The 12,076-nt window shown below is 30.2% G+C and overlaps 1 protein-coding gene across 1 annotated transcript in view; it reads left to right on the top strand.

Annotated features, from left to right (window-relative positions):
* The window catches only part of LOC142320960 (zwei Ig domain protein zig-8-like), a 970,121-nt gene that overhangs the window by 262,724 nt on the left and 695,321 nt on the right, over window positions 1-12,076 (top strand). The gene's annotated exons all lie outside the window — the stretch shown is intronic.

Genomic DNA, 12,076 nt, shown 5'->3' on the forward strand with positions numbered 1-12,076 from the left:
AAAACACTTACGGGGTGTAAAGGGCCCCGATATTAAAATTTAAAAAAATAAATAGAACAAAAATATATATATATATTGAAAAGAAAGGCTTCTCAGTACAACTTTCTTTTGGCTCCTTTGTTTTACTTAAGCACCCCCGGCGCAACCGGAACCGCCGTTAAAGAGCACATCCATCAGTCGCCCTAGGATGTCGTGGCAGTTGACTCCCGCCTATAAATAGTACTGTAGGACGTAATCCATCGGTATCCCCCCGCGTCATAAGAGCAGTTTGACCACCTGTTTAGGATGGCCAAAGAACCCTTCGGGGGGGGAGGCAGCCCTTCCCGGTCGTGACCTCCTTGGCTCCAGGCATGCCTAGCGCATACCCTTGGCCGTACGCCCTCACTCCACCCTCGATGATACCCCATGCCATTATCGGATACGCTCCGACTCCCCCACTCTTGCATGCAGGCGAACCCGGACGTCCTAGGCAAGTGGGCTACTTCCCATCCCTGTACGTGCCACGCTTCAAAACTCCCATTGTATACGTAGAATTAATCTACTCCTTAGAGATTCTTTAACACAGTATAATTTACTTGAAGACTTTATAGTAATCCACTGGCGTGTAGATAAGCAACTATTGTTTCTTCATTTCCATTTTCCAAATCAGCGGTGATATTTCTTAGTCCGAAGTTCTTTCTTAGCTCCTCATATACGGTACACTTTTCTATTAGATGCTTGAGTGTACGTGCTTCATTACAAACATTGTACATCTTTCTTCGCCGGTTAACAAATATAAATTTGTTATTCGCGTGTGATTGATTCTAAGTCTATCACCGCTGCCTGTTCTTGGCGAATCAGCTTTACGTCGCTCTTCCATTTATATGGAGAAGTTTTAACTGCGTTTAGTTTGGTGCTTAATCTTCTCCAATCATTGCTCCACCTGTTTCTTTTTGTATTAGTTAGACGATTTTTAAAATCTGCCATTCGTACAGGAATTCTATCCAAGTTATATCCAAGCGTAGTTTCGTCTGCGCTTTCATTTTCTGCAAAACCAGCACACCCTGGAGTCCATACAAGTATACATCGCTGTCCTTGTCCATTTAAAACATACAAGATGGACAAGATGTTGGCGATCAGGATTACCTTAATATTCTTGTTCCGAATTGCAGTAAGTGCACTTAACGATTCGGAACATATAAACACTCTCTCTTCGCAGAAATGTTGAGAGTAGCGAAGAGCTTGCTGTATGGCGATAAGTTCTGCTGGAATAATTTTCCATTGTTATGCCTTTAAAACATCTTACGAAGTCATTTCATCGGCCTAGATAGCATTTAAATTCCTCCCTTTATTTTAATATACGTAATGAATGGTAGATATTGCGATGAATTTATGCATTTTTTGATTACTTTCCCTGTTATTTTTTATATTTTATATGATCATATACACAGCACCAAACAAAACCATTCTGAGTAATTTAATTTCTTCTGTAACAGAAACCCTAGAACGATAACTGTCTTAGTAATAATAGTACAACATAATCTTAGCTAATATCGACAACTTAAAAATTCAAAGTGATAGTTTGTCACTCACAATCAGATAACCATGTAGTCTATGAATAAGTCTTAATTGAATTGAAATTAATTGTTTTTCTTATACAAAGGTGAATTTATATGTTACATAAATTAATCAAATGTTTCAAGTCAAAGTAAAAAAAAAAAAACATATTTTTATAGTGGGTAAAAACGAACATTCCCTTCAGTGTATATATGTTTATTAAATATCGTTAAAAAAATATTTGAATGAAAAATATTTAAGTGAGCTGATTACTTTCGCTATTCTATAAACTTATTAAAATTTTCATTTTGTTATTTGCTTTTAATATCCAATTGTCGCAGTTTTTTAAATTTCTATTAAGGTCTTAAGTACTTATAGCCGATTATGAAAGCTGCTTCTTGTTTATTACATTATATCAATCTCGGCAGGAAAATTACGGGGAACTTATTATTTTGATGCGTATTTTTTTAATGGTAAAAGCTTATTGTGAAGGTAGATGCTTACAAAAAAACCGCAGGCTATAGCCTAACTTAATTGGATTGCGCATATTGTTTGTTCCGTAGTTACTACAATGTTGTATTTATATTTCTTTACCTTTTTTTTTCTTTTTTTAATATTAGATACTTTCAAATAATAACGGGCATCATTACGCCCGTAGATGAAAATGGGTAAAAAATAAATGCTTATGAAAAACATTGTTTCTCTTTTTGTATTAATTCTAAACTATTTAACCTTTCGTACTCATACGGAACATTGATAATTTCTTTTTTGAAGGAAATTTTATTTTATTTCATATATACAAGATTATTAAACTAGTGTTATTAATGATTGGAGTTGAATGCTACAAATTCTATGTAATTCTTTTCTTACAATTTATACGAATAGTCATTCAGTGAGACTTAGCTATTTAAAAAAATGCATAAATAGTTTATATAAAAAGATGCAAGCACACAGTTTGATTAAGTAGTTGAAAAATACTTTTTTTTGTTTGTGTGTGTCCTTTTATTTGAAATGAATTTTAATTCAATTTGAATGATTTAATTTTTTAATTATTATAAGTCAAGCTAAGGTAAGCATTAATCAAATCGATTTTAGTTTAGTTTTTCTGCCTTAACAATGAAAAAGGTTTTAAAAATATTTCTTCTCTAAAACAGTATTTGTAATATTTTATTTTGTGATTAGATAAGATCCAATCTTGTGCATGCGGAAATATAGAACTGAAATTTTGCATGTGAGAATTTTATAGCATATGAAAAATCCGATGGCTGTTTGGTATTCGAACCAGAAACCTTCCGATTGAAAGAATGATATTTTAATAAAATTTAAGATATAGTGGTTAGTAAATATTATAAATTCAAAACTTAGCGTGGATTTTCATCTTTAGTAGAATAATAATTATGAAATCTTTATAGTCTCAAAACTAGTTCCGTGGGAAAATGTTTTATTATATGCATGTACCAGGGTAGTTCGGAAAGTTTTCGGTCTGACATAAAAATGTCACAAATATGACCGAATGAGTATAATATTTGTCAATTATGATTTTTAAGATGGCGTGATGCAAATTTCCAGTAGCATTCGTTTAGTTAACCCATCGGGATGGTCTAGTAGTGAACGCGTCTTCCCAAATCAGCTGATTTGGAAGTCGAGATTTCCAGCGTTCAAGTTCTAGTAAAGACAGTTACTTTTATACAGATTGAATACTAGATCGTGGATACCGCTGTTCTTTGGTGGTTCGGTTTCAATTAATCACACATATTAGAAATGGTCGACCTGAGACTGTACAAGTCTACACTTCACTTACATTCATACATATCATCCTCATTCATCTTCTGAAGTAATATCTGACGGTAATTCCCGGAGGCTAAACAGGAAAATTGGAGGGGAGCATGCGTTTAGTTGCTTGTTCTTTGTACTGATCAAGTACAGCAAACAAGTTTCCTGTATTGCATTTGAAAAATGTATACAATATAAGTTCGAGCTGTTATTAGGTACTTTGCTTTAAAAGTTTAACCCTGATAGACATAAAAAAAGAATTACATTCTTCCTTAAAAAATTCTTTCCCTTCGTTTACAAATACCAACCGCTATGACAAACGAAGTTGCTAAAAATACCCACAATTCCTTATTAAATGGTCGCCGACGGAAGGTATCGAGCTTCATCACATTTTAGAGATATTCTGGGAATGATAAAGTTTTCCTCTGGATGGGTGTCGCGTTTGTTATCACTCCACTAAAAACGCATTCGACTGAACGGTTCTGCAGGAAGTTTATATTATTTAAACTCAATTTCGCTGAGTTTCTTTGATGTTCTACAGTACTATCTGAAACATGAATTTAACATTAAACCTTACAAACGCAGTCCAAACAGTGGATGGGCATGTACAAGTGTTCTAAACAAAACGAAAACTGTTCATTCCATCTGAAGGAAAAGTCATAGCTGTGGTTTTTTGGGATTCTGATGGTGTGGTTTTTCATAGAATACTTGGAAAGAAAAAGAGGTCATTTTCGGGGGGAATTACACTTCATTATTACACCGAACGAAGGGCGCTATTCAACCTAAACGTCCACATACAGTCAAAAAGCAAGTGCTCTTTCACTATGGTAATGCCCTTGCTCACATTTTCTGGGTTCTTGCTCCATCAGATACTCTTTGAAGAGCTTCCAAATCACCTTTTATTCCCCGGAATCGGTTATTCAGCAATTACATCCGCTTCCCAAACTTGAAGAAATATCTAATTGAACGAAGATTCACTTCAAATAATGAGTTAAAGCCAAGAACTTTCCGAAAGACCCTCGTATAATAAAAAAAAAAAAAATCAGTCTCTCTTCGTTATAATCCTTTTTTGTACAATTTTATATCACTGCAACTTGTTTAAAAAGTGTGTCGGTTTTCCAAGATGAAATTGTAATTCAATCCAAGTTTTTATTTAAGTTGCTGTGATAAATGAGTAAGAAATTGTAATGATTTAACACAGTAATAATGCGAATAAGTTATGTTAAATATCATCCAGATGATTCAAGAATTGTGCATTGTTTTAGTAGGGCGATTTTCAATCTTAATAAAATTGCAATCTTAATAAAATCTCAATTATTTGCAATCTTAATAAAATTAGGTAGATTCTTTGCACGAATTCAGGTGATATCATTTTTTCAACATTAAGCAGCAATATTAAATTTTTCCCGATTCTTTGTAATTCAGTAAAGTAATAAAATTAAAGTAACAATGCAGGATGTGTTTTCGGGCTCGTAATAAATATTTAACTAATCTTCTATATATATAAAAATGAATGTTTTTTTATAACAGAACAGGTTGTAGTATTTATTCAATCATGTTTTTAATAAAGATTAGTTATAACTAATCCTTGGATATTTTTGTCATTAGTCACTTGACTTTACCCTTAATTTTGTTCTCTTCAGTGTTTATCCCTGAATCTTGTTATTATTTTTTTATTTCAGGTCTATTTATTTAATTTACATAATTTTCAAATTCTGTCCACCCTTATTGCTTATACACCTCTTTTTACTCTGCTCTTAGGGTGGAATACTAGGGAGTAGTACCTCTATAAATTATTTTTCTTAGGATATGTTGATAATTATGTAGAACATTGTGCAATCGAGACGTTATACATCGGTCAAACGGGATGCAGTTTTTGATAAATACAATGAAGACTTAAAAGTTCTACAAAGAATCATAGAGTAAAAATATGTTAGGCAGCTTATTGATAAGAATCACGCGTCCAATAACATTTACAACAATTTTGATATCATGCATATACATAAAAAAGCGACTACATCTTAATGCTCTTGAACATTATGAAATATATGAACTGCTATACCGTTAATATACTATATGAAATATATCCTTATACTCCAGCCTTATAGTTGTATTCTTCTTTATTTGCTTTAGAATTATTCATCATCTTAAAATTAATTGTTTCTTTTAATAATGGAGAAAAAGCGGTTAAATAATTTTTAATTTCAGTTAAAAGGACCTTATCATTAACAAATCGTATTAACATAATTATTTTTTCCTTTATTGTCAAAATTCTCTGGGTTTTTCTTTGGCTTCTTAAAATTGTTCTTTCATTAATTTAAAGCTCCTTCGAAATGCAAGTTGAAAAGTAGCAGAGTAGGATGCATCCTTCTTTTACTCCTTTCCCCAGCGGAATTTGAATTTCTTGGTCTAAAAGTCTAATTACAGCTAACCGATATTAAATAAATCATTAATACCTTTTGCTTTGTGTATCTGAATTCTGTCTTCCTTAAGATTTTAAATACTTTGCCATTTCTTAAATTTGATCCCTTAAATGATCTCTGGATTCCATTTTATGAAATCAGTCATTCAGAAAACTTTGTTTATTTTATCCTACAAAGTTAATCTGAAAGTTTTAATTAATTCCTTTTAATCGATGTTTCTTTTAAAATTAGAATTTTTATTATCTGAATTTCTCTATACGTCTATAAATTTTCTTTCTTAGGCTATGTTAATTGATGTAGAACATTGTACAATTGAGACGTTATACACCGTTCAAACGGGACGCAGTTTTTGACATACAGTGAACATATAAAAATTTCCCACAGCAACATAGAGTAAATATTTATTAAAGATTGTATTGATAAAAACTACACATTCACTAACATTAACAGCGATTTTGATATCCTACATATAAATAACAAACGACCACATTTCAACGTGCTTGAACATAATTAAATATACGAATCGCGTAAAAAACCGAGAAACAACTTAATAACAGTATAAACATTCAAAAGTGTATTATATATACAGAACAAATTAGAATCATATACATTTTTCAATCACATTCGTAATACGTTTCTGTAATTTACAAAAACTGACTCTAGTAATATTAACCAATGTAAAAACAAGTCATTGGGAATGGTTGGAAAAATAACCGAGACCTTTTTGAAGTCTGTTATACAATTTGATTCTGTCTGAAGTTGCAAAAGTTTAAATTTTAAATTGAAATAAATCCCGTAAAAAGTTTTACAAAGTTTTCTTTGTACATTCTTTGTACAATCTTCAAAAGTTACAAATTAAATTTAAAAAAATAAATAAAACGTGGCATTTTGCAATCTGGATCTGTGTGTCGTTAAAACGGTTTTAATTTTAGATTAAAATAAATTATTCCCGGTTACCAATTTTACAATTTTTCTCCAACTTCTGGTCACTTTTTACTTGGCTTTGTTTTAAAAATTCTTAAAAGTATAAAAATTAAATTAAAGTTTTGACTCTGAGTTTAATTTTTGGCTAATCGATTTTATTTCCATTTTTCATCTCCTATATGTCGAAAAATTCACGTACGTGGTTATTTGCAGGTTACATATTTAAAATATTTTAAATTCGTGTTAGATGATATTATTATCCAAACTACTGACAAATTTTTTATTTAATTTTGACCTATTTTAGTTATATATATAAGGAATACATTATGCAGCGTATCGTAAGCTCAAACTTAAATTTATGCTACACTTGTATAGATCTTATACAAAGTAATCCGATTGAGTTAAGAGAGGACTTAAATTAATGCTTCGACGATACTTAAAGTTAGATCAACAGAAACTTTCTGGAGTCTATGGTTAAGGATTAAAATGAAAATGAAAATTTATTAATCAATAACCGGTGTTCATGTTCTGAACATAAAATTTTTCATAAATATTTTATTTTTATTTATTATTTTAATAATATTCACATCGTCTCAAATCACGTTTTTAATTTTAAGTGAAAGTTAAGTACGATATTAGAAAATTTTATTATTATTCACCAAAAATTAATGGAATATAAGAATAAAACCCAAAAATTTATGTGAAAATACAGTTTAAGAATTTTAAAAATGTGTTGGCATCGAAAAACTACAGCTAATTAATATGATATATGTTTTAAAACAAATTGAAGAAATAATAAATGTATATATATCTTTTAAATGAAAGAACTAGGTAGGCTGTATACAGTCAGACATATCAATTAATTCAATAATGAATGGAAAAATAACCGTTAAATATTTAGGGAAACACACACCACACCACACTTAGACACGCCCTCTATTTAGTGCGAGATATTGAGGTTTGAAGATTACCATAGATAGAAAGATTTTTCGAAAAAAATTCGGAAACAGTTCGTTCAGATACCAAAGCATATTTTTACATTAACACACACACACACACACACACACACACACACACACACACACAGAGAGAGAGAGAGAGAGAGAGAGAGAGGGAGAGAGGGGGAGAGAGAGAGAGAATATTTGAAAAGTCTTTTGTCACTAGTTCATTCCTGATGTATCATTTTATCTATAAAGCTCCAATTTAGTGTAGTTATTCATTCATAATCATAGTCATTGTCACATTTATAATTTGTCAAAGAAGTCTTTAGGAGAAGAAAGCGAAAATTATTTTTATAAGCAACCCTCCCACTTAACAAGGAATAGAATTAAATATGTCGAAATCAAGAGTTGAGACCGGATGAGCTGGAAACTTGAACTGTCCATGCACGCATTTGATTTTTTTGAGTACTAACAAAATTGTCTTTCTTCACTCACCCTTGAGGCTAATTAATTAGTTTTTAGACCTACTATTTTATAATCACACAAAAACGGCGTAAAAAATTATGATTCTAAAAAAAAAATTATTCCATTAAAACTTTATGTAAAACTACACAGTAATCCAGAATGACAAACTAATAATCAGTATTGACTGATTATTCAAGTAAGTAATTCTTATCCAAGTATTTTGATTTGGATCATGCAATATTTAAAACGAGTTGGCGTCAAATTCTAAGCATTTAACACATTATCCAGATAAGCTAGAAATGTTGCTCTGGAATATTTTTATAATTTTCTTCCCTTTTTGGATCGTAGGAATCTTCACTACGTCACTTCTCATCGTTACACTCACTTCTCTTTTTTCTAAATTTATTGAAATGATTTAAATTAAGTTATCATTATTCTTCGTTACTCAATTATTAACTAAAATTTATAAAAAAACAAAAAAAAAAACTATAGTCTGTGTTGTAAATCCTTGGAAATTTTCATCTATTTTCTACACGATAATAAACATATGTAAAATGCAATGTAGAGAGAAATGCCTAGTTTAACGTATCTTCGATACGATGCCTAGTTTAAAAATCCTTCGATTTTTAACGCTTTTTGTTTTATATGATTAAAAGAGAATGAATCTGAGAATCGTAGTTCCGATATTACTTTGCACTAAAATCTCAAAATTATTATTTTCTGTATTAACGGGATGTTACACAACTATTACGTAGTCCTTATGTTCTTTAATAGAAAAGTTAGTGTTCTTTTTTATCGTGTAAATTATCCATTGAAGGATCGTTGCAACAACCGTCTCTACTTGTGACAAAATCGTTATCAAGATACAGAGTAGCCTGTAGTGGACTTACGAAAGAGGAGGGTGTTAACTTGATGCAGCATGAGAATGTAGTGGAAGGTTTAAAGGATGGATGGTTGATGAGATGGCGTGAGGTGTAGGAGAGGATGAAGTAAGCTATGATGGTAGGCGTCTAATCTGTCGAGGATATTAATTAAGATGGATAAGATGGTCGAAACTAATTAATCACAGACAAATGATGTAACTAGAACAGGCTTCTATATATAATCCTATGAGTGCAGACACCTTAATTAATATTTATACAGACAATCTGACTATGAAATCGTAAAACAATAAAAATCGGTATTATATCGGTATTATAATATATAAAAGGTCTAAGAACATCAGTGATGGACTATTATGCGTCACCCTATCTTCTGCAGATTATTTTTCTTGCTTGTTATAAATACATGAGTATACTTATGTTTGTCTTTACCTATATATGGCCTGATATTTTATTTTATGGTCTATATATATGTAAATGTATATTAACCAGCTGACTCCCAACTGACTAGTTTAACTTATAAAGGATTTTTAATGTTTTTTCTTTTATATCAATAAAAGAGAAAGACTCAGAAAATCGTAGTTCCGATATTACTATGCACAACATCTCAAAATGAATTGAACGGGATTATAACATCCCGTTAAATACTACGTAGTTCTTATGTGTTTTTAATAGAAAAGTTCTTTTTTATCGTGTAAATTATCCGTTGAAGGATCATTAACATCGTTGCAACAACGAACAAAATAAAAATTAAAAAAAATACGGTACTTACCAATACGGTACTTTCTGCAATCCGTGTTGTAGATCCTTGGAAAATATCATCTATTTTCTACACGATAATAAACGTGTGAAAAATTTAATGTAGAGAGAAATGCTTAAATTGTTATATATACATATTACTATTAATATCTATATTATATATATTATACTTCAAACCACACTATGTAATGACTAATTTAATAAGAAAAATTTGGAACTTACATATTAGGGACTTTCAAGTTTTCTACAAATAATATAGTGAATAAAAATGTCTGCGGTTTAAATTTCATATATTCATAGCAGAAATACAAAGAGAAATTATTTCTTCCAAAAGTTTGATGAACTGGCTTTGTCTGCTTGTAATTCAGCAGTTTTTTCGTGCTGTCTTGTAGTTCAACATTGTTTTTATTGTTTCATTTAGTTCATTGCAACAACTTTTCTATATTTGAAAGAGAGAATTATAAAAATATTTCATCTTTGATTCCTATATTTACAATAATTCGTTTAAAAATATGAGTAGCAGAAAAAAAATTTAAAAAGTTTAAAGTAAATTTTTAAGGGAATTGTTGCTGATGTATCAAACATTAGCCATTAAAAGATAAATATTTATTCACTTCTACGTTAAATTTGACTTTGAAGTCTGCCAGGACAGATTATTTGTTCTGTTGGGCAGAAGGTACAAGAATTCATACCTTTACTTGCCGATGCAAAATTATGATATTTAAAAGTTGCAGTAGAAGCATAACTTTGAGTAGCCACTCGTTAGTTTAATTTAATATATCGCTGAGCAGTTATAGCAAGGCGTTTGCGGAGGGGAGTAGATAGATGTACGGCTGTAACTAGAGGAAAAAGCCCCTAACTAGAACGGTTCTGCTATAACTAGCTACTATCTTTATACAAGCCACTGCAAAGACAAAAGTTGTAATATATATAACGTATGGTATAAATTGCCTTTGTTAACTGAAATCAAACGTATTTGGTTAGGTAATGACTAAATGACTTCCAATTGCATCATACCTTCCTCATCACTCTACAACATCTCCGATTTACTTTTTTCTCTATACTCTTTTGTGATATCCAGATCATACTGTGGTTGTGTTTTTACTTTCATGCTCTTGCATTCTATTTCAACAATCTTTTCACCCAGCGCTTTTCTCTTAAACAAGTGTGATACCCAAACCAACAAACCTTCTCCGCTTAGTACTGAATAAAGCTTTTTTTTATTTTCTGTTCTTTATCTCTTCGTTAGTTTTATTTATCATTATTCTTTCTATAAATATCTAAAGTATTTCATCTGTACTCCTTGGATAAGATCTAAGGTGAGAACCTTAATTATTATATCACATACTTGCCATAATATTGTATGCTTCACATCATATTTTTTTTCACTTTCTTGTTACAATTTCATCGTATTCAAACTCTTTGTATGCTTTAAAAAAAAGTCCTCTACATCTTCCCATCTTATTATATTTGGATTACAAATTGAAACAAATTAATTGAAATAATACTTCTAATCAATTAACATTTTCTATTCCAATATAGGATTAATTATAAAATTACGTTCATATTTAATATTTTAAAGTTAATTAAAGACTTTTATTATGGAGTATTTCATTAAATTTAGAATAGTTACAGGAAAATAATCCAATCGGAATTTACTGCATTATCAAAAACCAATATGGATTTATAAGTATAATTTATGTCGCTCTTTTGTCAATTAATTTTTCTTTTTAAAAATGAGAAAATATAATATTCGGTTATTTAATTTATACTTTTTCGGTCTATAACGTTATTACAAATAAATTCTCGAGTATAGAAATCGAGTATAAAAAATCACACTCATTAATTTTTATTCGGTTTTATGATACATTTAATAAATCTGTTAGAGGACTTCTATTTTTATTTTAATTATACGGGTATTCGGTAATGGAATCAACACAACAAAAAAATTTCTTTTGTTATTTTTTTTGAGGAATAGTTTTTCAATTTAAAAAAAAGATTAAATATACAATAATGACTTTCATTCTTTCATTGCACGTTCATTCTACCGTTTTTTTTCTTCAAAATTTAACAAAAGAGGAATTCAATTATCGTAACACAACATCCACTTGCAGTGTTTCTTAAGTTATAATAGGTATCAAGTATCATGGAAATTATTGTACGTAGATTTCGTCGTTGTCAGAACTTTGCTTATTATTTTTAAAACTTCTAATTATTTTGTAGAGTAGTTTTTACTTTGACGAGAAAAATATTTTTTTGTTAAATTTAAAATTCATAATTGTTAATATAATAACTCTAATACTAGTATATCGGTAGTGTAAATACAAATTTCTTTAATAGGAACAGTAATTACGATATTTTAATTTTGAATTAT

The sequence above is a fragment of the Lycorma delicatula genome, chromosome 3 (genome assembly GCF_047948215.1).
Source record: "Lycorma delicatula isolate Av1 chromosome 3, ASM4794821v1, whole genome shotgun sequence".
Taxonomy (NCBI): domain Eukaryota; kingdom Metazoa; phylum Arthropoda; class Insecta; order Hemiptera; family Fulgoridae; genus Lycorma; species Lycorma delicatula.